General features: G+C 45.1%; 1 pseudogene; it reads right to left on the bottom strand.

Annotated features, from left to right (window-relative positions):
* Positions 1-456: 456 nt before the first annotated feature.
* LOC129116241 (kinesin-like protein KIFC3) lies at positions 457-23,615 on the bottom strand (annotated as a pseudogene).
* Between the last annotated feature and the right edge of the window lie 3,386 nt (positions 23,616-27,001).

The raw sequence follows: 27,001 nt of genomic DNA, 5'->3' as shown, positions 1-27,001 counted from the left end.
CGTGATGAAATGAGATTAATGTTGAAAAGAAAAGATCTCCTGAGAGTTCAGTCAGAGAACTTTAAGATCAACCTCTTTTCACATGTTCAGCATCCTAAAAACTCAATGAAAGCAAACATAAATATAGAACCATATTATGCATATATTATAATTAAACCACATCTGGAATTGTGGATTAGAAAAAAATCTCAAAAGGTTAAAGTGCAACTTTACAAAAACAATAAAAGAAATACTGTGATTGGAAGCGTATACTGTCAGAAATAAACGTGATTAAGGATTTAGTCCAGACGGGTTCTAGAACTTTAGGGGATCAGTCGTTTCTCATTAAAGTCACTTTGGATCTTGAAATGTTTATCATCACAGCAAGAACACACAACGAGTTTGTTCTTTGAGATTGTTCTGGAAAGTTCCCATCAGTCTTAGCTTCTTCATCCCGCTCCCGTCAGTGGCTGGTTATCAACCCCGCGGGCCGAGGAGGGAGTCGGTGTCCCAGCAGGGAAAAACCTTCAGAGTGTTGGCAGACACCCTGCAGACCTGGACCCCCCCACAGCCGGTCTCCAGGTCCCTCAGGCCGTCAGCTTCAGTCGTCCTGCAGAGAAAACCAGACCATCAGTCAGCAGTCATGTGACCTGTCAGACCATCAGTCAGCAGTCATGTGACCTCTCATGTCCACACTGCTGGTTAGAAATGTGAAAACTCTCTTGATGGTTTTATGAATATCAGTTGATGCATCACTTTGACTGAAATATCTATCTATCTTTATTGGATGGATTGCTGTGATATTTTGTACACATATTGATGTTCCTCTGAGGTTGAATCCTGCTGACTTTCCCTATAGCGCCATCTTTAGGTCCTATTGCATGTGTCATAAAAACCTGCAGAACTAACAAGCTACCAACTAAACTATGTTTAAGGAAGAACCAACAGTGTTTTCAGATTCATCAGTGTGGACATGGAGGAACATATCCCACAATCCTCGGCTCAGCAGCAGGGATGGGGGAGGTGGGGGGCATCACAACACTCACTGAAGTCACAAGGAAAAGATTCATGATTTAAATATGGATGATGAAAAAAGCTCCAGCTGTTTATAATAGTTTCATCTACGGCTGCACCGAAGCTTCATTCAGAACATTTAAAGCTTAATTCATATCATGGTAATATCAGGATTCATTAATATTAAACTATCTGAAGGATTTGAGATCAGAAGAAACCAGCATTTCTTCCTTTAATCCATATCTGCTGTTCACTGCTCTCTGCTCACAAAGAGACAAAGCACGACATCTGTTCTTTAAAGAAAGTCCAGTTTTAGTTTAACTTGTTTTATCTGATCAACTTTATTCAGATCAATATTTAGTTTAATGACCCACATTCAAAGCGTTATTAAAAACCTCTATAGAAGTCTTTAGTGTAATAAAAGAAGTGACATTTGGTACAGGCGAAGTTCATCTGTGTGTGTCCAGTACAGGGATTAGCCTAGCTTAGCATAAAGAAGCACCAGTTTCCTCCTGCTTCCAGTCTCTGTGCTAAGCTAAGCTAACCCGTCTGGATGTTTCTGTGTACTGGAGGTTTAGAACGTTGGACTGTTCCTTTAAAGGCTGGACTGTCCCTTTAAAGGCTGGAGGTTTAGAACGCTGGACTGTCCCTTTAAAGGCTGGACTGTCCCTTTAAAGGCTGGAGGTTTAGAACGCTGGACTGTCCCTTTAAAGGCTGGAGGTTTAGAACGCTGGACTGTCCCTTTAAAGGTGGAGGTTTAGAACGCTGGACTGTCCCTTTAAAGGTGGAGGTTTAGAACGCTGGACTGTCCCTTTAAAGGTGGAGGTTTAGAACGCTGGACTGTCCCTTTAAAGGCTGGAGGTTTAGAACGCTGGACTGTCCCTTTAAAGGTGGAGGTTTAGAACGTTGGACTGTCCCTTTAAAGGCTGGACTGTCCCTTTAAAGGCTGGAGGTTTAGAAAAGCTTTCCTTTCCTTGTGACTTAAACTCGACTTGGAGCATCGAACAGGCGGCACAAACAGCACAGTCCGCTGGGCTCAGTGGGCCCTGCTCACGGCCCTGTAGGCGCACAGACATAAGCGGTTGGAGCGCTGTGGTTGGAGCGTTTGAAGGAAGGGGCGGGGCACCATGCCATGCTGAGAGCTTCCATGCTAAGCTATCCACCAATCAGCATCCACCCCACCTACCTGCCCACCGTCCCCCACCAATGGGCTGGCTCTGTCTATCTGTCTGTCTGCAAACCGACCAATCAGACCACAGAATGAGGACACAGAAGAAGAAGACTGACAGCAGGTGACGCTGCTTCCTACATTTCCCATAATGCCTTTTGTCAGCATCCAGAAACGTGGTGTGAAGGACGACAGGAAGTATTTTTTATCAGAAGTTTGAACGATCAATTAATTAAGACACAAATGTTCTAAAGTAAAAAATGGTATTTAAATCCTTCCTGCTTAGTTTCACATTAAAAGCTTCCAGGTATTACAGTAGTCAGTAGAAGGGTCTGAAAGTGGATAGAAACAGTAGTATTAGTACTGTAGAGACTGTAGCTGTACTGATGAAATGAATACTGAACGGATCAGAACACCAAGAGGGAAACATCAAAGAGATGATGAGTTTCTATCAAACATCAAAGGAAAACAGAAATAAATACGTTTCTCTTGAATCCTGCTTCTCTTTGAAGGTCAGTAAAGGCATCACTAGGTGTGTGTATTAGTATCTCTCTCTAGCTATATATATGTATATATGTATATATATATGTATATGTGTATATATATGTATATATATATATATATACTTAAACTTACTTGTGTGTATTTATACTGCATACATGTACATGAAGCAGTGGACAGATGTGTGTACGTGTGTGTATTTGTACTTCATGTGTGTACATGTACCAGTGGACAGCTGGGACTGGGACCTCCTGCGGGTGCTGCTGGGAGTTCTGGAGGCGGAGGAGAGGGTGGAGCCGGCACTGCTAGCCCGAGAGATGGGGAGAGGGACGGGGGTGACCGGGGAGTCCAGCTGAGGAGAGGTCAAAGGACAACATGTCTCACTCAGATTTCTATAATATATAATACAATGAATAACAACAGTTAGTATTTCAGTTCAATTTTAAGTTAAGTTAATCTGAACGTCTCCGTTACCTCCACGCTGTCGTGGGTTGGCGAGGACGACGTGGACGAGTTCTCGTGTCTCCTGGAGGACGAAGACATCAGCTCCACGCTGCGAACGCGCTGAGCGAACTTCAGCGAGCAGACGGACTCGCTCATGTTACCGGGCAGAGGAGACACCTGAACACAACACCGAGAACCAGAGGACATCAATGTAAACCTCATCCTCTGTTAGTCACCTGGTTTCTGTTCATGTCCCTGAACAAATAACTCACTACAGAGAGATAGGGTCCTCAATGAGTCTCAATGAGTCCTCAATGGGTCTCAATGAGTCCTCAATGGGTCCTCAATGAGTCCTCAATGAGTCTCAATGAGTCCTCAATGGGTCCTCAATGAGTCCTCAATAGGTCTCAATGAGTCCTCAATGGGTCCTCAATGAGTCTTCAATGAGTCCTCAATGGGTCCTCAATGAGTCCTCAATGAGTCTCAATGAGTCCTCAATGGGTCTCAATGGATCCTCAATGAGTCCTCAATGAGTCTCAATGAGTCCTCAATGAGTCTCAATGAGTCCTCAATGGGTCCTCAATGAGTCTCAATGAGTCCTCAATGGGTCTCAATGAGTCCTCAATGGGTCCTCAATGAGTCCTCAATGAGTCTCAATGGGTCCTCAATGAGTCCTCAATAGGTCTCAATGAGTCCTCAATGGGTCCTCAATGAGTCTTCAATGAGTCCTCAATGGGTCCTCAATGAGTCCTCAATGGGTCCTCAATGAGTCCTCAATAGGTCTCAATGAGTCCTCAATGAGTCCTCAATAGGTCTCAATGAGTCCTCAATGAGTCTCAATGGGTCCTCAATGAGTCCTCAATAGGTCTCAATGAGTCCTCAATGAGTCCTCAATGAGTCCTCAATAGGTCTCAATGAGTCCTCAATAGGTCTCAATGGGTCCTCAATGAGTCCTCAATGAGTCTCAATGAGTCCTCAATGGGTCTCAATGAGTCCTCAATGAGTCTCAATGAGTCCTCAATGGGTCCTCAATGGGTCCTCAATGAGTCCTCAATGAGTCTCAATCAATGAGTCCTCAATGAGTCCTCAATGAGTCCTCAATGAGTCTCAATGAGTCCCAACTGACTCATATCCAACTGTAGTTCTCATTAATCACCGTATTTAGTTATACTTATTAACTGTCTGTAGTTCTAACTAAAGACGGTCTGTAGTTCTAATTAAAGACGGTCTGTAGTTCTAACTAAAGATGGTCTGTAGTTCTAACTAAAGACATTACATTACATTAGTTCGGTCTGTAGTTCTAACTAAAGACGGTCTGTAGTTCTAATTTAAGACGGTCTGTAGTTCTTATTAATGACTATATCTAGTTATATTTAATGGCTCCCTGTAGTAAGTTTTCATTTTAACATTCCCAAACAGCTTTTGGATCTGGCCTGATGCGGTCTCACCTGGACCATCATGAGCGTCTTGCTGTCCCCGTTTAGAGAGTCCTGTAGCAGGTACGTGAGGCGGGAGTTCCTGAAGGGGACGTGGGCGTGTCGGCCCCGCAGCGCGTTGATGACGTCACCGAGCGCCGACAGAGATTTGTTGATGCACTGAGCTTCTCTGAGGCGACTGCCCTCCGCCCCCGACTTCCCGATCCTCTCCGAGCCCGCCAGGTCCACCAGGTTCAGCTTACCTGCAGCCCCAACACACAAGAGACCCTCAGAACCGAGGGACCACCAGAACCCCATCTTTCTGTGGAACCTCGAGTTTTTCTAATAGCTAACAAACAAAACACAGAACCCTGTCTTGGTTTTCATGAAGCAGTTTCTGGTCTGAAGGTGAAAACAACCTTCTTTCATTCACCAAGAAGAACCACAAGGTTCTGTTCTGGTTGCACTCCACCAGCTCACATGCATGAACACGTGAACTCTCACTAGGCTGACTCCGCCGTTCCACCGTTTCCATGGTGATCAAGGTCCACATTAGTTTCTGAGAGCAGTGTTTTGTTTCCTTATACATGTATATATTTTACCACCACATGAGGTTCTTATATGTTCTAACATATGTATGCTTTACTATGACATAAGGTTCTAGTACTGTGTATGCTTTACTATGACATAAGGTTCTAGTACTGTGTATGCTTTACTGACATAAGGTTCTAGTACTGTGTATGCTTTACTATGACACGTGTTTTCGTGTGTTTGTCTACGTGTGTTTGTGTACCTTTTGTGTGTGTGTGTGTGTGTGTGTGTGTGTGTGTGTGTGTGTGTGTGTGTGTGTGCGCGTGTGTGTGTGTGTGTGTGTGTGTGTACCTTGTGTGCGGTTTCCAGTAGCAGAGTTGAGGCCAGACACGGTGATGATGAGCAGAGCGTGAGAACGAGAGCTGTGTTCATTCAGGTTGGTGCAGGCCGTCGCTCTGTTCATGTGACCCAACTCAAATACCTGAGGACACACACACACACACACACACACACACACACACACACACACACACTAGAAAATAGTGAAAAATGTCCATCACAGTTTTTAAATGTATATATAATACACTATACACTTTAACAAAGAAACTTCATCAAAAGTCTTATTTCCTCTCAACAAGTGAAAGTGTTGACTGACAAGTGGACCTTGAGTAAAATACTTGTGTCAGAGTACAGGGTCAAGAATGAACTTCACAGGAAAATACAGGTGACAGCTGCAGACAAAGAACAGAGACCAGCAGCTGACTGGAGGCTTTTACACTGAAAGGACGAGCACAGAAGGAAGTCCTCACCCTGTTGATGTCCTCAGGGCTCTGAACTAGGAACTGGGTCAGTCCGGGGACGTAGAGCTGTCCACTGCCATCTGGGTTCATCTTGATGTCCAGCTTGTCCGAAGGATTCTCCCCAAGCAGGTTCCTGATGAACAACAGAGACCTTTACAACCAGCAGACTTGACTCAGGGCTCAACAACACATCTCAGGAGAATTCAATAAATCAACCTGCAGACTGAACTCAGGGCTCAACAACACAGCTATAGTTGAGCTCTCAGGTCATGTGATCTTTGTTTACATTCTGTTTTTGTGGTTCCTGATAATCTGAGAATTTAATCTGAGTCCAGGTCAGAGTTCTGTTACACAACATCTGGATACACAGAGGGAAACATCATGTAGTGTACTTTATAGAGAGTACATCATACAGAGTACATCATGTACTGTACTTTATAGAGTACTGAGATGTACTCTATATAAAGTAGTGTACAGGATGTACTCTATAAAAGTAGTGTACATGAATTTCTATATAAAGTACTGTACATGAAGTATTCCATATAAAGTACTGTATATGAAGTACTGTTACTGTCCTGGTTCAGACAGTTTGTGTTGACTGGACCAGCAGGTTCTGGTCTGAACTACTGGTCTCTGATCAGATCAGGGATCTGGTGTACTCACCGCAGAGTCTCGTTGTAGATCTCCACCATGCTGACGGAGATCCTGTAGTCCCCCAGTCTGGAGCTTTCTCCATCACCTCGGAGAACAGCAGGCGCAGCGCTCGCTGGTTGATGCCGGGGGTTGTCCACGGCGCCTGGACACACACAGACCTGTAGTTATGATCCGGATCAGTCCTGGTCCCCCTCAGAGAAGCTCAGAGAGATCTTACCTCCATGGTGAAAGTCTTCCCGGCCCGTCTGTCCGTGGCGAAGATGCAGACGTTAAAGCCATCGATACAGGAAGTGACCAGAGATTGGACCTCCTGAAACACCTGGTGGACCAATCAGAGAGGAAGACACCACTTAGACAGAGTCCCTCTGACGAGACGGACTGAATGCTGCCTCAGGATCAGTTTGAGCCCTCTTGTACCTCTTCCTGTGTGGCCTGAGGAGTGAAGACTTTGTCCAGGTCAAAGGTCATCATTTTGCCCTTGTTGGACAGGTAAAGGATGGCGTGTCCTCCAGTCGAAGCTCAGCATGGTTTTGGAGTCGAGTCCTGCTCCTCGAGACTGACCGGGACGCGCAGAAGACACGGATGTTACCTGGGAGACAGGAGAAGGCACGGGAGACATGACGTCCTCCTGTTCACAAAGGACAACATCTCTACAGGACACTGAGGACAACATCTCTACAGGACACTGAGGACAACATCTCTACAGGACACTGAGGACAACATCTCTACAGGACACTGAGAACAACATCTCTACAGGACACTGAGGACAACATCTCTCCAGGACACTGAGGACAACATTTCTACAGGACACTGAGGACAACATCTCTACAGGACATTGAGGACAATATCTCTACAGGACACAGAGGACAACATCTCTACAGGACATTGAGGACAACATCTCTACAGGACACTGAGGACAACATCTCTACACTGAGGACAACATCTCTACAGGACTGAGAACAACATCTCTACAGGACACTGAGGACAACATGTCTCCAGGACACTGAGGACAACATCTCTACAGGACACTGAGGACAATATATCTGAGGACAACATCTCTACAGGACACTGAGGACAATATCTCTGAGGACAACATCTCTACAGGACACTGAGGACAACATCTCTACAGGACACTGAGGACAACGTCTCTACAGGACACTGAGGACAACATCTCTTCACAGAGGACAACATATCTACAGGACACTGAGGACAACATCTCTCAGGACACTGAGGACAGCATCTCAGGACATTGAGGCCAATATCTCTACAGGACACTGAGGACAACATCTCTACAGGACACTGAGGACAACATCTCTTCACAGAGGACAACATATCTACAGGACACTGAGGACAACATCTCTACAGGACACTGAGGACAACATCTCTCCAGGACACTGAGGACAGCATCTCTACAGGACATTGAGGACAATATCTCTACGGGACACTGAGGACAACATCTCTACAAGACATTGAGGACAACATCTCTACACTGAGGACAACATGTCTCCAGGACACTGAGGACAACATATCTACACTGAGGACAACATATCTACACTGAGGACAACATCTCCAGGACACTGGAGGACAACATCTCTACAGGACACTGAGGACAACATCTCTCCAGGACACTGAGGACAACATTTCTACAGGACACTGAGGACAACATCTCTACAGGACATTGAGGACAATATCTCTACAGGACACAGAGGACAACATCTCTACAGGACATTGAGGACAACATCTCTACAGGACACTGAGGACAACATCTCTACAGGACACTGAGGACAACATCTCTACACTGAGGACAACATCTCTACAGGACACTGAGGACAACATCTCTACAGGACACTGAGGACAACATCTCTACACTGAGGACAACATGTCTCCAGGACACTGAGGACAACATCTCTACAGGACACTGAGGACACTATCTCTACAGGACACTGAGGACAATATCTCTGAGGACAACATCTCTACAGGACACTGAGGACAACATCTCTACAGGACATTGGGGACAACATCTCTACACTGAGGACAACATGTCTCCAGGACACTGAGGACAACATCTCTACACTGAGGACAACATGTCTCCAGGACACTGAGGACAACATCTCTACACTGAGGACAACATGTCTCCAGGACACTGAGGACAACATCTCTACAGGACACTGAGGACAATATCTCTACAGGACACTGAGGACAATATCTCTGAGGACAACATCTCTACAGGACACTGAGGACAACATCTCTACAGGACACTGAGGACAACATTTCTACAGGACACTGAGGACAACATCTCTACACTGAGGACAACATCTCTACAGGACACTGAGGACAACATCTCTACAGGACATTGAGGACAATATCTCTACAGGACACAGAGGACAACATCTCTACAGGACATTGAGGACAACATCTCTACAGGACACTGAGGACAACATCTCTACAGGACACTGAGGACAACATCTCTACAGGACACCGAGACAACATCTCTACACTGAGGACAACATCTCTACAGGACACTGAGGACAACATCTCTACAGGACACTGAGGACAACATCTCTACACTGAGGACAACATGTCTCCAGGACACTGAGGACAACATCTCTACAGGACACTGAGGACAATATCTCTACAGGACACTGAGGACAATATCTCTGAGGACAACATCTCTACAGGACACTGAGGACAACATCTCTACAGGACATTGGGGACAACATCTCTACACTGAGGACAACATGTCTCCAGGACACTGAGGACAACATCTCTACACTGAGGACAACATGTCTCCAGGACACTGAGGACAACATCTCTACAGGACACTGAGGACAACATCTCTACAGGACACTGAGGACAACATCTCTACAGGACACTGAGGACAACATCTCTACAGGACACTGAGGACAACATCTCTACAGGACATTGTTTCTGTCTTCTTAATTATCTGTTGACACGTTCACAGTTCATGGTACAATGGATGTGAAATCGAGATGATTAATTAAATCAGCAGCTGATTGGCGGCACCTCAGGATATCTCTGGAGATATTTGTCAGGATTATTCTGGTGTAATATTTAAGAGGAGACAGAAATCCGTCAGAAAGATTGTTTGCTTTCAGTTTGGATGATGAGATTCGTTCAGACCTTTGAGTCGAACCAGCTCGTTGTGACATTTCTTCCTCAGGTTCATCTCTCTTGTATTTACGAGCAGCTCCTGATTGGTGGTGCTCACCTCGCTGATCACCTGGCAGATCTGTCACACACACACACACACACACACACACACACACACACACACACACACACACACACACACACACACACACACACACACACACACACCACACACACACACACACACACACACACACACACACACACACACACACACAATAATAAGAAGAGCTCATACATTTTGGAAATATAATCGTCAAGTGAAATAAATGTTATAATATAAAAGTAGTTTTTGACATTTCTGATCTCAGCTTTTACATCATCACAAACTGTCACTCAGGGAGAAAACTAACTAGACTTCATTAAATACTCACACCTGTCATCGTTATCACCATCATCACCATCATCATCTTTTAGTATCACTATCATGGAATATTATCAATATTAAAGGAAAGCAGTTCCACAACTTTCAAGTGATTTCACCCATTAAAAAATGTCCACATAGGACATCTGAGGTCTCTTTTCTCCTTTGAGACACATAAGTGTTTTGATGAAGATGATGATGATGGAGAACCTCGATTAGCTCACAAGCCAGGAGGACAGAAGGAGGAAGGACAAAGACAGACGCAGGAAAGACAGAGACGGACAGAGAAGCCCAGTCCAGCAGAGCTCACTCACCTGGTGCTTGGCCTCGGTGATAGCTTTTGTCCAGCATGAAGGGGAACTCCTGCACCTGCCTCTTCAGACAGTAGTAGTCACAGGTGAGGTCCGGAGGGCCGGCTGCAGGCTCAGCAGGTTCATACGCACTCCTGAAACACAACAACACACACTGTGACCAAGAGTCCACAGAACACTGTGACATGGGACAGCGAACAGGAAGCAGAGTCAGACCTGCAAGGTTCTCATGGACAGCCTTCATCTCGCTCTCCGCTCTGATGAACGCCTCCTCGATCACACGGTTCTTCTCTCCTCCAGATTCTGCATCTCCACCTCCAGCTGACCTGAGCTCGCTCCATCTCCCTTCATACACCAGGATCTGGTGAGAGAGGAGCGACAACAATGACACGTTAGAGGATCGACTGCAGCAGGAGGACACGACTAAATGAGCAACTGTAGCAGGTAGACACAAATAAGAGGATCAAAGCTGAAGCAGGGCGACAGTGACAGAGGATCATCTTCAGCAGAACTACACAAGTTAGGATAAGGCTGGGCAGGACGACAATATTTAGAGGATCCACTGCATAAGGACGAAACAATAGAGCAGCAAGCGAGTCAACAGACGAAAGTCAGCAGACAGAGCAACAGACGGGTCCTTGGGAGCAGAGCAACAGGCAGACGGGTCAGCAGCAGATCATAGCTCCTCTAGATGTTACCTGCGTCCCTGGGCTGAGGCGCAGGTCCTCTGCGACTAGGCTGCAGCTCGGCTCGAGTTCCCCCAGCAGCGTCCTCTGCACCCGACAGCTGCTCCTGCAAGCCGGCGTTCTTCATCTGCAGCTCAGCCAGAGCTCTCTGAGAGTCAGCTGACTCCACCTCCACCCAAATCTGAGTCACATACTGAGGAACCACAACAACGGACACGTATTAGATTTCACATTCTGACCAGTGGGACCAGTCTGACCAGCAACTCCTCACCTTGACTCTGGGGGGCGTTGCTGCCTGCCTGGCGACTCCTCCTCACACTCCTGTAGTCGGAGGGAGAGTTTCTGGCCTCTTCCTCTTCCTGCCTCCTCCGACTCCTCCAGCTGCCTCCGGCCAGTCGTCCAGCTGCCGCCGGAGACTCTCCACTCTGGAGGTTTTCTCCAGGAGCTCTCGCTCAGCTCAGCCGCTCGCTCCTCTGCCGGGCCTGGTTCTCCCAGCGAGACCTCCCTCTCTGCAGGGACTCCGCATCCTGCAGGACAGAGTGAGGGATTACTTCTGCCCCAGAGCCAGGTTTCTACCTGTTAAAGGGGAGTCTTTACTGGCCACTGTGGCCCCAGTGATCCCTCTTGAGGTAATGTTGGTTCTCTGTAATTTAAACTACAATAACAGTATATTTATAATTTGATCTCTATATGAAAAGTGTCTCATAACTTCTGTAAAGGATTTAACTACATAAATGAGTTGAATTGGAATCGTTTTGCTGTGAGGGACATTTTTATCTATCAGTGCTCACCTGGTTTATGAGTATGTAACTGTGAGTATTATAGTCTCTGGTGTATTTATTATAAATCACCATTGACAACAGACTGGAGCATCTAATAGGCATTAAAGGAACCGCACTCAGCTGGTTTAAGTCGTATTTATCAGACCGATCTCAGTTTGTATATGTAAACAATGAAACCTCGATGAAAACCAAGGTCAGTCATGGAGTTCCACAAGGGTCTGTTCTTGGACCAGTTTTATTCACCTTATTATGCTTCCTTTAGGGAATATTATCAGAAAACACTCAATAAACTTTCATTGTTATGCAGATGATACCAGTTATATCTATCAATTAAGCCAGCCTGTCTGTCTGTTTATCGACGTGTCTGTCTGTCTGTTTATCTACCTGTCTGTCTGTCTGTTTATCTACCTGTCTGTCTGTCTGTTTATCTACCTGTCTGTCTGTCTGTTTATCGACATGTCTGTCTGTTTATCGACCTGTCTGTCTGTTATCGACCTGTCTGTCTGTCTGTTTATCTACTCGTCTGTCTGTTTATCGACCTGTCTGTCTGTTTGTTTATCTACTAGTCTGTCTGTTTGCTGGTATGTCTGTCTGTCTGTCTATCTACTCGTGTCTGTTTATCGACCTGTCTGTCTGTCTGTTTATCTACTCGTCTGTCTGTTTATCGACCTGTCTGTCTGTCTGTTTTTATCTACTCGTCTGTCTGTTTATCTACTCGTTTGTCTGTTTATCGACCTGTCTGTCTGTTTATCTACTAAATATGTCTGTTTATCTACTTCGTCTGTCTGTTTATCGACCTGTCTGTCTGTTTGTTTATCTACTCGTCTGTCTGTTTGTCTACCTGTCTGTCTGTCTGTTTATCTATCAGTCTGTCTGTTTATCGACCTGTCTGTCTGTCTGTTTTATCTACTCGTCTGTCTGTTTATCCACTCATATGCTGTCTTTTTATCGACCTGTCTGTCTGTCTGTTTATCTACTCGTCTGTCTGTTTATCTACTCGTCTGTCTGTTTATCGACTCTGTCTGTCTGTTTGTTTATCTTTACTGTCTGTCTGTTTGTCACCACCTGTCTGTCTGCATCTGTCTGTTTATTCACTCGCCTGTCTGTTTATCGACCTGTCTGTCTGTTTATCTACTCGTCTGTCTGTTTATCGACCTGTCTGTCTGTCTGTTTATCTACTCGTCTGTCTGTTTATCGACCTGTCTGTCTGTCTGTTTATCTACTCGTCTGTCTGTTTATCTACTCGTCCTGTCTGTTTATCGACCTGTCTGTCTGTCTGTTTATCTACTTTCCGTCTGTCTGTTTATCGACCTGTCTGTCTGTCTGTTTATCTACTCGCCTGTCTGTTTATCGGCCTGTCACATATCTGTTTATCTACCTGCCTGTCTGTTTATCATCATGCCTGTCTGTTTATCGACCTGTCTGTCTGTTTGTTTATCTACTGCTGTCTGTTTGTCTACCTGTCTGTCTGTCTGTTTATCCAGGCCTGTCTGTCTGTTTATCGACCTGTCTGTCTGTTTATCGACCTGTCTGTCTGTTTGTCTACCTGTCTGTGGGGGCAGTGGCTGCAAGCTCTCTCCAGCGGCCTCAGGCTCTGAAGCTCTGAACTCTGCATGACTTCAGCTGCTGCTTCAGACGCTGTTCTCCACCATCAGCAGCTCAGCTGCTTCTCCAGGCCTGTCGCCCCTTACAGGACACACACACACACACACACACATCATTTAATGAATATCTCTAAATGCATTTTACATTTTAATACTTTTCTTTACAGAACATATTCTCAGTCTTGCATTCTCACAAAGAGCCGTCTTCATCTTTATTTACCTGACAGATATATTTCTTTCTTGCATCCCTGTGTGTGTGTGTGTGTGTGTGTGTGTGTGTGTGTGTGTGTGTGTGTGTGTGTGTGTGTGTTTTTCCCAGGGTTCCTCAGGGAATGTGGTCCAGCAGGGTCTCACCAGTTCAGAGCGATCTCTCCACCTCCTCAGTCTGATCCGACAGCTTCTCCTCCAGCTCCTCCACCTGCAGACATGTAGGAGTCACAACATGTTTTCCCACCAACAGGCTCTATACTAAGAACATATGATAACCAGACGTCTCACAGATTAGACCTTTGGTTCTCTTCCTTTTTTCAGTCAGTTTGATGAATTTAAATGTAGGAAGCAGCAGATTTCAGAATCAGTCAGCTGGGAACATGAAACCTGAACTACAGCAGCTCAGACTGACAGATTTATTACTGCTAGAAAACACACCTGGTTTCACAGGTGAAGCGGACACACATCAGACTGACAGTTGATGAGTCAGAGAAGCTGTTACACCCTTTAAACACAAACACAAACACAAACCAAACAGAGCTCTGGTTTGACTGCTGCTCCCTTTAGAACTCAGCTGTACAGGTGGGATGTGTTTCCTGTTTATCAGATGTACAGGTGAGATGTGTTTCCTGTTTATCAGATGTACAGGTGAGATGTGTTTCCTGTTTATCAGATGTACAGGTGAGGATAATGTTTCCTGTCTATCAGATGTACAGGTGAGATGTGTTTCCTTATCAGATGCAGGTGATGTGTTTCCTGTCTATCAGATGGCCAGTGAGATGTGTTTCCTGTCACATCAGATGTACAGGTGAGATGTGTTTCCTGTTTATCAGATGTACAGGTGATGTGTTTCCTGTTTATCAGATGTACAGGTGAGATGTGTTTCCTGTTTATCAGATGTACAGGTGAGATGTGTTTCCTGTCTATCAGATGTACAGGTGAGATGTGTTTCCTGTTTATCAGATGTACAGGTGAGATGTGTTTCCTGTTTATCAGATGTACAGGTGAGATGTGTTTCCTGTTTATCAGATGTACAGGTGAGATGTGTTTCCTGTTTATCAGATGTGCACAGGTGATGTGTTTCCTGTTTATCAGATGTACAGGTGAGATGTGTTTCCTGTTTATCAGATGTACAGGGTGAGATGTTTCCCTGTAGACATACCTGTAGTGCTTAGCCGAGTAACGAGCTGCTCTTCTTTCTGACAGAGGAGACCATCCAAAAGTGGGTTCACCCTGGACTGTGCACACCCCTCACACACTGCACACACAGTCAGATGATTCACACTGATGGGACCTTCATCATCCTCAGGGGTACCTTCAGCTCTGTTCTCACCGCAGACGGAGAGGAACGACGCTCCTCCTTCTGCGTCTGAAGACACGCCATCCTCCTTCCGCGTCTGAAAGACACGCCTCCTCCCTGGACGCTCCGTGCTTCAGCTGCTGGAGCAGCAGGTGACGGGAGACTTCTTCAGAACGTTAAGACGAGCTTCAAGTCACACACTTTGTCCTGTAGAGCCTGAACACACACACACACACACACACACACACACACACACACACACACACACACACACACACACACACACACACACACACACACACACACACACACACACACACACACACACACACACACACACACACACACACACACTTGAATGGGCGTCTTATAAATAAACAACTGTGTTACACAGTGTGTGTTACCTGGTTACACCTCACACAGTGTGTTACATAGCTGTGTGTTACCTGGTTACACTCACACAGTGTGTAGTACAGAAATCTGTATACCTGGTTACACTCACACAGTGTGTGTTACATATAGTGTGTTACCTGGTTACACTCACACAGTGTGTGTTACCTGAATGTTCAGCTGCTGGCTGGGTGCGTTTGGTTGGGACGCTCTGCAGCAGAGGGCGGGGAGAAGGCAGCGTGGGCAGAGACAGGAAAGAGCCTTCGTCTTCACCATCACTCATCAGGAAGTCCACTGAGCTGGCTGAGGAACACAAGAGAGGAACCAATATGAGGAACCACAGGAGGAACCAGGAGGAACCACAGGAGGAACCAACATGAGGAACCACAGGAGGAACCAACAGGAGGAACCAACATGAGGAACCACAGGAGGAACCAACATGAGGAACCAACAGAGGAACCACAGGAGGAACCAACAGGAGGAACCAACATGAGGAACCACAGGAGGAACCAACATGAGGAACCACAGGAGGAACCAACAGGAGGAACCAACATGAGGAACCAACAGGAGGAACCAACAGGAGGAACCACAGGAGGAACCAACATGAGGAACCACAGGAGGAACCAACAGAGGAACCACAGGAGGAACCAGCACAGGAGGAACCAACATGAGGAACCACAGGAGGAACCAACAGGAGGAACCACAGGAGGAACCAACATGAGGAACCAACATGAGGAACCAACATGAGGAACCACAGGAGGAACCACAGGAAGACCAGCACGAGGAACCACAGGGCTGATCCTGAGCTCAAGCTATTTTCCATATCAGACTTCTGGACGGTCTGTTCTCACTGGGACTAAAATACAAAAATATGGTCTCTTGTTGACGTCTTTGCTACTATGTCAGCTGTTCCAAACAAAAACACTTTATTTCTAAGTTTTGAGTCCTGCCCATGGGCCTAAATCACCTGTATTACATTACATTATTACATCCATAAAATCTCTTGAGAAAAGCGTCTTCAGATAGACAGAATAAAGATGGCTGCAAGTAGTCTGTGAAAGTTATTAAAGATCATTACACAAACAACATATAACCTGAATTCAGGTTCCTCTCCTGTTGCTGAAGTAAGTACATGCTCCTGCTCCTGAATACCATGAAACCAGTCCAGCAGATAACAGCTTCAATGTTTTAGCATGTGTGTGTGTGTGTGTGTGTGTGTGTGTGTGTGTGTGTGTGTGTGTGTGTGTGTGTGTGTGGTCAAGTTTCAGGGACTCAAGTCATCACCTGAGAACAATCTGCACTCTAACAGGAAAGTAAGAACATTTGGGAATTAAACAGACTTAACTCACTCACAGCAGCCCAGAACGTGGACTCAAACCTGCTTTAAACTGTTAACGAAACACAGACTGAGAAGAGGACACAAAAACTAATGGACACACAGTCCAAACACACACACTCAAGGAATTAGTGCTGAAATTAAGTATAATTCAGATTTTATTCCAACACCTAAATGTTTTTTTCCAAAACAGCTTCTCTCTGTTGGTTCAGGGACTGATAATCAGGCGATAAACAGTGTGAAAGTTCTACATTATAAAGATGGACCATTGTGTAATCATTATTATCAAAGAAAGCTAATCAAGGCTGGATAAAGACCATGAACATACATATATATATATATATATGTATATAAACACATACATATATCTACAATTTTCAATAAGTATTGCTAACCGTCACCATTTCTCTCAGTAAATATATTTCTAAAGGTGCTATTGACATGAAATGTTCTGAGATGTCGGTAACAACCCAAGTAATCCATACATACAAGAAAACCAAACAAATACGTTCAGAGATTAAGTTATGTGTAATAAAAGGGAATGACACAGGGAAAAAGTATTGAACACGCTTACTGAAATGTATTTAATACTTGGTACAGAAGCCTTTGTTGGTGATGACAGCTTCAAGACGCCTCCTGTATGGAGAAACTAGTTGCATGCATTGCTCAGGTGTGATTTTGGCCCATTCTTCCACACAAACAGTCTTCAGATCTTGAAGGTTCCGTGGGCCTCTTCTATGAACTCTGACCTTTAGTTCTTTCCATAGATTTTCTATTGGATTCAAGTCAGGTGATTGGCTGGGCCATTCTAGCAGCTTTATTTTCTTTCTCTGAAACCAATGGAGAGTTTCCTTGTCTGTGTGTTTGGGATCATTGTCTTGCTGAAATGTCCACCCTCGTTTCATCTTCATCATCCTGCTAGATGGCAGCAGATTTTTATCAAGAATGTCTCGGTACATTTTTCCATTCATCCTTCCTTCAATTATATGAAGTTTGCCAGTGCCGTATGCTGAAAAACAGCCCCACACCATGATGTTCCCACCTCCAAACTTCACTGTTGGTATGGTGTTTTTTGGGGTGATGTGTAGTGCCATTTGACCTCCAAACATGGTGTGTATTATGGCATCCAAAGAGTTCAATATTTGGTCTCATCTGACCAGACTATATCTCCCAGTATTTCAGGCTTGTCTAAATGTTGTGCAGCAAACTTTAAACGAGCTTCAACATGCTTTTTCTTCAGCAGTGGAGTCTTGCGTGGTGAGCGTGGCATACAGGGGCTACGGCGGTTGATGCATTACTTTTGTTTTCTTTGAAACAATTGTACCTGCTGATTCCAGGTCTTTCTGAAGCTCTCCACTAGTGGTCCTTGGCTCTTGGACAACTCTTCTGATAATTCTTTTCACTCTCTCTGTCAGAAATCTCCAACACTTCCGGATTATGCTCAACAGTGCTCACTGGAACATTCAGAAGTTTAGAAATCCTTCTGTAACCAATGCCATCAGTATGTTCTGCAACAATAAGGTTGTGAAGGTCTTGAGAGAGCTCTTTGCTTTTACCCATCATGAGATGTTTCTTGTGTGACACCTTGGTAATGAGACACCTTTTTATAGGCCATCAGTTGGGACTGAACCAGCTGATATTCATTTGCACTGACAAGGGCAGGACTGCTTTCTAATTACTGATAGATTTCAGCTGCTGTCTTGGCTTTCCATGCCTTTTTGCACCTCCTTTCTTCATGTGTTCAATACTTTTTCCTGTGTCATTCCATTTTATTACACATAACTTAATTTCTGACCTTATTTGTTTGGTAATTAGCTTCACGTAAAATGGAGACTAATAGAATCAGTAACAACAATCTGAAGAAGGAGAAGTGTTCAGCAGAACATGAGAAACAGAAACAACGACTCTACTGTTGTGAACCTGATCCATCGTCTCCTGAGACTGAAAAGAGGATCAGCTGAGAGAAACACAGAACCAACAAACATAAATAAATAAAAGTGACTTCTCACCTGTTTGTCTGCACTAATCACACAGCCAGGTTTCTCTGCTCTCACTGTGGAGCTCCATTCATACTAACTACAGGTATGACTCACGTCTCCTACACACACACACACACACACACTGTATAAACTGGCCCCTCCCCTCTTAAGATTCGACTCACCGTCCAATGAGATGTCTTTCTTCCAGAGTTCCTGCAGGCAGGGGCGGGGGCCAAGATCCCAGGTCTTTCTTGTACCGAACATGACCACCGCTGCAACACAAACACACACACACACACAAAATTAATTTGTGTGATAATGAACGTGTCATAATGCATATTGAGATATTGGATACTCATTTTTTTTTTTCAATGGCTGAACCAAAAAGCTTTTATAAAAAAAACTCACAATAAACCTCTCCTAACCTTTACTATTTGGTCACTAACTAACACACAGCGGTGTGTTGTTTACAGGGGCGGAGCCTACAGGCCACCCAGCTGCAGTGATGGCTGATGGGATATAGCAGCTCCAGGATGTCGTGTGTTCAGATGAAGAGTATGAGGTGAGCACAGTAGAGTTGTAGCTGAGGGCCCAGGCGAGCAGACGGACTGCTGGCTCAGGCTCTTAAGGTGGACTGACAGTTAAGGTGGACCAGCTGTTTCTCTAACCCAATTGCTTTTTATAATTTTGCACCAAAAGGAAAAGTCCTGGTATGTGAAAACCTACTTGGCATTAAACCTGATTGTGATTCAAAATCACTTTATTGATCTAATCATGACAAACAGAAACACGAATGCGTATCAAGTCATCCAGCCGTATTGTCAGTCAGAATTTGTTCTTAATGATTTTCCTAATAAATAAATAAATAAACGGTTTTAAACGCAAAGGCTTCTATGGTTATTGTGTAGCTTTATTCATTTATTGAACTATTCTTATCAAAGCTGTAGAAAAATGAAGATGAAGCAATTTCAGCAACGGGACCTAATCATCTGATCGGCTCTTCTGATTAGTCGATATAGAGACCACCGATGAATCTATATAGACGGAATATCTGCTGATATCTATTATTGGCCAATTGATCGGAGCATCTTTAAGTTATCGCTTCTACTTGAGACAAACATTGAGGATTCTGGGCTCCTTCAAGTTAACGGAACAAAAGTCCCTAATGTTGAAACCAGCAGACTCCACCACAGAGCCCGCCCCCTTTAGGGCCGCTCCCTTTAGGGCCGCCCTCTTTGTGCCTGCCACTTTAAACCAGCCCCATTTAGGCCCGCCCCCTTAAACCCTCCCTGAAGATCAATACATTCATTTGTCCTACTCAGGCCTACAGGAAGTGTGTAATGGTGTGATGCAGGTCAAGTTAGTGGTCTATAAAGCTACCGTCAGATAACAGAAGAATATTATATGATTCGGCTCTGTTCCGTCAAAGCTGTGAGATCCAACAATCAGAGGACAGTCTCCAAACTGGTTTCTCAAGGATTCATTTGATCCAGAATCAGTGCAGAGCCCCAGCATCAGACCCCTTTGACCAGACTCCCAGCATCAGGCCTCCAAGACAAGATTCCCCTGATCAAACCCCCAAGACCAGACCCCCGAGATTAAAGCCCTGGGATAAGACCCCAAGATCAGATCCCCAGGATCAAACCTCCGCATAATACCCTTCGGATCAGACCCTCCGATCAGACCCTCCCGTATCAGACCCTCCTGATCAGACCCTCCGTATCAGACCCTCCCGCATCAGACCCTCCCGTCCAGACCCTCAGGCCTCAGACCCTCCCGTATCAGACCCTCCCGTATCAGACCCTCCCGTATCAGACCCCTCCTTTCAGACCCTCCCGTATCAGCTGGGTTTACACTGGCTGAATTTAAGCCTAACTAAGTGATGCTCCTGCTGGCAAAGTAAGTAAAAACTTTATTCATAAAGCAACACAGATTAGTGCTCAAACACAAATTCAAGCACAAAACGCATTTAAAAGACAAACCTCAGCGCATACAGAACCAGATCCACACAGGTCCAACACTGAACGGGACATTTAAGAGTTTATAGAAAACAAACTTAAAGAAGTAGGTTTTCAGATCTAACGTGAGGGTAGAGTGTTCCAGAGTCGGGGTCCGTTTAGGAGCCTTTCCTTTAATATTTGTGAGGAGTTAGAAGATGTAGGCCGGAGGTCATGCAGTTCGTTATCAGAGATCAGCAGCAGCTTTAGACGGCGAGGATGAGGAGGGAGTCGTTTCTTGTTTCTGCCACTAAAGTATAACAATAAAACATAAATGGACCCTTAACGCTTTAATGACGAGCTCTTCTTGTTGGAGGACAGACTGGACGCTACAGCGACTCACTGTTTACAGAGACATGACGCGGCTAGCTGGTTAGCATGCTGAGAAAGCTCTGGCCACACTGTACCTTTAATATGTCTAATAAAGGTCTAATAAAGGTAGGTAGAGCATTATTACAACTGTATTATATTACAATAAATCACCAAACCTGCATCTCCTCCTCCTCTTCTAAACTGGGTCAAATCTGTTTTTTGTCTCCATGTGCTCACACACACACACACACACACACACACACACACACACACACACACACACACACACACACACACACACACACACACACACACACACACACACACACACACACACACACACACACACATCTATACTCGTTCCTATATTTACACCTGTATCTATCTTTACTATATTTATATTTAGACCTGTGTCTATATATCTATCTTTACTATATTTATATTTAGACCTGTGTCTATATATCTATCTTTACTATATTTATATTTAGACCTGTGTCTATATATCTATCTTTACTATATTTATATTTAGACCTGTGTCTATATATCTATCTTTACTATATTTATATTTAGACCTGTGTCTATATATCTATCTTTACTATATTTATATTTAGACTATATTTATATTTTATATTTACCTGTGTCTATATATCTATCTTTACTATATTTATATTTAGACCTGTGTCTATATATCTATCTTTACTATATTTATATATCTGTACTGTGTTTTTTGGTGTGAAGCTGGTAGAACAGAGAAATAACAACGAGCAGCATCTCCTTTAAAAGAAGAGCAACGCTAATAAAAAATGGAACCAGTTTCAGTGAGACATGATGATGATGATGGTGATGATGGTGATGATGATGATGGCGATGGTGGTGATCACAGGAGGAAGAACAGAGTGAAGACGTTACCAGAGAAAAAGGAGGATAACTAGACGTCCACACAGGAATCAGACTAAAGCAGAGAAATGAAGCTCAAAGCTCCTCTGAGCTCAGGACGAGGATTCAGGTCGACAGACCACACTCTGCATCAGGTTACATCCATCTGACGGAGGAGACGGAGTCCGTTCAACACGCTGCTCATGGTCTCCATGCTCTATTCAACACGTCTGCTCATGGTCTCCATGCTCTATTCAACACGCCTGTTCATGGTCTCCGTCCTCCACCCCTCTATCCTACATCCTCTCACCTCCACCCCTCCATCTCTCCCTCTTTGTGTCCTCTCCGTCCTTACCTCCCTCCCTGAGGCCTCTCCGTCCTCCTCATCGCTGCATCCTCCTCCTCCTCTTCTTCTTCGCTGCAGCTTCACACAGCGACACACAAACAGCAGGATCAGTGTCAACGCCACCCGCCTCCCCTCACAGCTTCCTCCTCTCTGTTCCCCTAGCAACAGCACAGCAGCGTCACGCCTCGTCCAGCACCGCCTCCCCTCCCCCTCCCCTCCCGCCCAGACACAGATAAATATTTCAGCCTCAACTGAAGCGTGAGGAGCACCCCCCCCCCGAAATATGCTACAGCCCTTTGAGTGTGTAGGCCCGCCCCTAAGAGGGGAGGGGGGCACAACCACATGGATCCTAAATATAAGCACATTTTACTTTAAAGCCAACTATTCACCGTTTCCTGTTAAAACAACACAAATAATCCCTCTTTTAAATAACGATTCTTTTAGTGTTTGTCTATGGAGCCTCCATCACTGATCTAGACTATGAGTGAAGTGTTTTTCTGATCCCTCTTTAAACGATTCATATCTGACATTTATATTTATATGTTATATGTTTGATGAAATATAAAGTTCTTGTCATGCGTTCAGACTCTGTGTTCTCTGATCACAGATTAACTTCACCAGAGGATGAATCTGATGTTACATAACTGATCTGACGGAGACTCCTCCCACATCACTTCATCATGAAACAGGAATCCAGCCATTAAACCGTTCATGTGATGAGATTCTTCACATTCTTGTGCTGATGACAGGAAACAACTCTGCTGAGAACCACAAACATCAGATTTAAGTGGAAGTAACTGAGATTAACCAGCAGACAAAAAGTCTGTGAACTCACCAGCAGTTTCCAATAAGGAAGAACTTTCTGGGTTTAAAATACATCTCTTCATCTGCAGTAAACTAGTGAGGACCATCAGGTGTCCTCCATTCAGAACCTCTACGGAGAAACTATTTATTAAAGACCTCAGGCATCATAAAGGACTCTTCCTCCGTACATATATACGTACCATATACGTACATATATGTACGTATTATACATAAATATAGTAACTGAAGCTGTCAAATATAGAAGATAATGTTAAAAATGATCAAAGAAATCCTCAAACAACCTCAGACTTGTACTTGAGTAGAGTACTTGTGTAAATGTACTTTCCACCATTGCTTTCTTGTGTTGCTTGTACTGGGTTGTTTAAGCGGTTTCTAGCTGAACCTGGTCTCCATCTGCTCACCTGAACTCGCTTCCTGCTGTCGGGGAACTTACGAACACCGACCCTCGCCGCCGCTTCCCTTCAGCCCTGCAGCTGCTCCATCCTCTTGGTCCAAGACCTTCACTGAATCTGTCCCCCACACCCCTCAGGTGGACGTCCTCCGGGCTCCACGGCGTTGTTGGTCCAGCGCCTGAACAGGCTGTGGAGTGTCAGGACCGCCAGGCTGCACAGGACGTACATGACCAAGTCCCACAGGTCCAGTTCCCCTCAATGTAACCGCTCAGACTGAAGGTTAGGTCCGGTCCCGGTGGGAGGTCCAGGTGTCTCCAGTTTTACATCCTGACAGCTTTGACTCCTCTTTCTGTTACATTTGTTCCGTCGCAGTTGGAGCGAATCTCCCGGCTGTTTTAATCCTGATTCTGTGTTTCTGTAATCCTCTTTCTCTAATCGCTTTGCTTGTGTTCCTCACCTGCTTCACCTTTGTACGGAGTCCCGCCCCTCACCGTCTACAGCTCATTTCCAAAGAGCTGATTAAATCCTTGAACCTTGTCCCGTCCAGGTGTGTGACAGGTAACCGGAGCCTCAGTTTCTCTGTGAAACTCCAGACACTGAACTCTGTCCGCCGACACTTTAAACCTCTGAGGTCTCAGCTGCTGCTTCAGTAACTTATTCTGTTGTAAAATGAAGTCACATTTCACTGAGGACATAGAATCTGTTCTGTGTCACACAGAGAAAATGTAGAGCTTTAACTTTTACACTTTTGTTAGACTAACACTGAGTTTAATCTCTGACATTTCACTGAATAAAAAAGTTTTTCTTGAAAATCGTCGAACAAAGGAGATAAAAAAGAAATATATACTGTTCTAAGGTTCTGAAGGCAAAATCAACTCACGAACCTATTTCTAGCTAGATTCAGCTAGATTTTAGTTTGAGTGAGATATATATATATATATATATATATATATATAATATCTGATTAAAGAATCCACGAAGAAGAAAAAACGTCCCGTCAGCTTCCTTTCCAGACTGACAGGAGAAGTACGAATCCAGATCATCTGTTGAGTCCGTTAACTTCCTCCGGACGGTCCGTTAGCTCCTCGTTAGTTCAGCGTTCTGATTGGATGAGCAGCCAGTCGGGTTGGTACTCTTCTCTCTGTTCCGTTGTCTCCAACAGATTAGAGCTGAGGCAGGTCGGGTCTTCACCTCCATCAGAGAGAGAGCGAGAGAGAGAGAGAGATACAGAGAGAGAGAGGGAGAGACAGAGACAGACAGAGAGAGACAGAGAGAGAGAGGGACAGACAGAGACAGACAGAGAGAGACAGAGAGAGACAGAGAGACAGAGAGAGAGACAGAGAGAGAGAGACAGAGAGAGAGAGATAGAGAGAGAGAGAGAGAGAGAGAGAGACACAGAGAGAGAGAGGGAGAGACAGAGACAGAGAGAGAGAGACAGAGATACAGAGAGAGAGACAGAGACAGACAGAGAGAGACAGAGAGAGAGACAGAGAGAGAGAGACAGAGAGAGAGAGATACAGAGAGAGCGAGAGAGAGAGACACAGAGAGAGAGATACAGAGAGAGAGCGAGAGAGAGAGAGACAGAGAGAGAGAGAGAGACAGAGAGAGACAGAGAGAGAGAGTCCTCCACTCTGAGAGCCCCCCCGACCTGGGACCATCTGCAGGATAAACCTCACTGATGATGTAACATGAACAGAATCCATGGTGCATTTATGTAAAGTTTAATATCTGAACGAGAGACTCTGAAAGTTTATAGATTCTCACAGAACTAATTGATTTTACATTCCACTTTCCAAACATCTCTTCATGGTAACGGCATCAGATCAGAACTTGTCGTCATGGTAACGGCAGCATCGGATCAGAGCATGTCATCATGGTAACGGCAGCATCAGATCAGAACATGTCGTCATGGTAACGGCAGCATCGGATCAGAACTTGTCGTCATGGTAACGGCAGCACCGGATCAGAACTTGTCGTCATGGTAACAGCAGCATCGGATCAGAACTTGTCGTCATGGTAACGGCAGCATCGGATCAGAACTTGTTTACTTTGGATGATTTGGTGTGAATGTGCTCCACCACACAGACATAAAAAGGTTCCATTTGTATCTGCAGCAGTTAAAATAAAGGATTTTTTCTCCTGATCGGTGGTGACCTCGATGCTCAGTGTCCTGGAAACGTGGACCCTTGAATATGACGGACCGGGGGACCCTGGGGACTGTACTCAGTGGGAGCTGACAGTCTGAACCAAAGCCAGTGAATGGTGATGATCTGATCAGTTCAGGACCTCATGTACATCGAGGGGGCCCGTCCTGAAGTGACTGTAAAGCTGAGCTGGGACCGTCTCTGGAACCTGATCAGCAGCAACAAAAGAGGACGTTTCCAGTCCACCGACCACTTTCAGGGTCCTAATGAGGGGGACGGGTCGCAGCAGGGAACCGAGTCAAACTGTCACATGGTACCAAGCCTCCAATCAGACCGCTCACATACCAAACTACATTTCACAGGGAGGATCAAGGTTCATAAGAAGAGCTTCAACATTTCATCACACAGTCCAAGGATCCTGGAGACGGTTCAAGTGGTCTCCAATGTCCCAAAATGCAATGCTCAACAGACATGGAAGTGCATGCAACTCCAGAGACAAGTTACGAAACAAAATTAACATTTGCTCCTTGTTGGGTTAGAAATTACACGTTGTTCTGAACACCCCTGAAGCTCCATTTGCAACATGAAGTTAGGACCGTATGGACCCAATGGACCGTAGGACAATATGGACCCTATTGACCAAGGTACATTATGGACCCTATGGACCGTAGGACAATATGGACCCAATGGACCGTAGGACAATATGGACCCTATGGAACGTATGGACCATATGGACCCTATGACCGTATGGACCCTATCGACCGTATGGACCCTATTGACCATATGGACCCAATAGACCCATGGACCGTATGACAATATGGACCCTATCGACCGTAGGACAATATGGACCCTATCGACTGTAGGACAATATGGACCCTATGGACCGTAGGACAATATGGACCCTGTGACTGTAGGATAATATGGACGCTATCGACCGTATGGACCCTATCGACCATATGGACCCTATTGACCATATGGACCCTATGGACTGTAGGACAATATGGACCGTATGGACCGTATGGACCCTATCGACCCTATGGACCGTAGGACAATATGGACCCTATGGACCGTAGGACAATATGGACCCTATGGACCATAGGACAATATGGACCCTATCGACTGTAGGACAATATGGACCCCATCGGCCGTAGGACAATATGGACTGTATCGACCCTATGGACCCTATGGACCGTAGGACTGTAGGACAATATGGACCCTATCGACCGTAGGACAATATGGACCCTATGGACCGTAGGACAATATGGACCCTATGGACTGTAGGACAATATGGACTGTATGGACCACATGGACCCTATGACAATATGGACCCTATGGACCGTAGGACAATATGGACCCTATCGACTGTAGGACAATATGGACCCCATCGGCCGTAGGACAATATGGACTGTATCGACCCTATGGACCCTATGGACCGTAGGACAATATGGACCCTATGGACTGTAGGACAAT

The sequence above is a fragment of the Anoplopoma fimbria genome, unplaced genomic scaffold (genome assembly GCF_027596085.1).
Source record: "Anoplopoma fimbria isolate UVic2021 breed Golden Eagle Sablefish unplaced genomic scaffold, Afim_UVic_2022 Un_contig_8051_pilon_pilon, whole genome shotgun sequence".
Taxonomy (NCBI): Eukaryota; Metazoa; Chordata; class Actinopteri; order Perciformes; family Anoplopomatidae; genus Anoplopoma; species Anoplopoma fimbria.
Note: the sequence above shows the minus strand (reverse complement) of the source record. Positions and strands in the feature narration are given on the sequence as shown.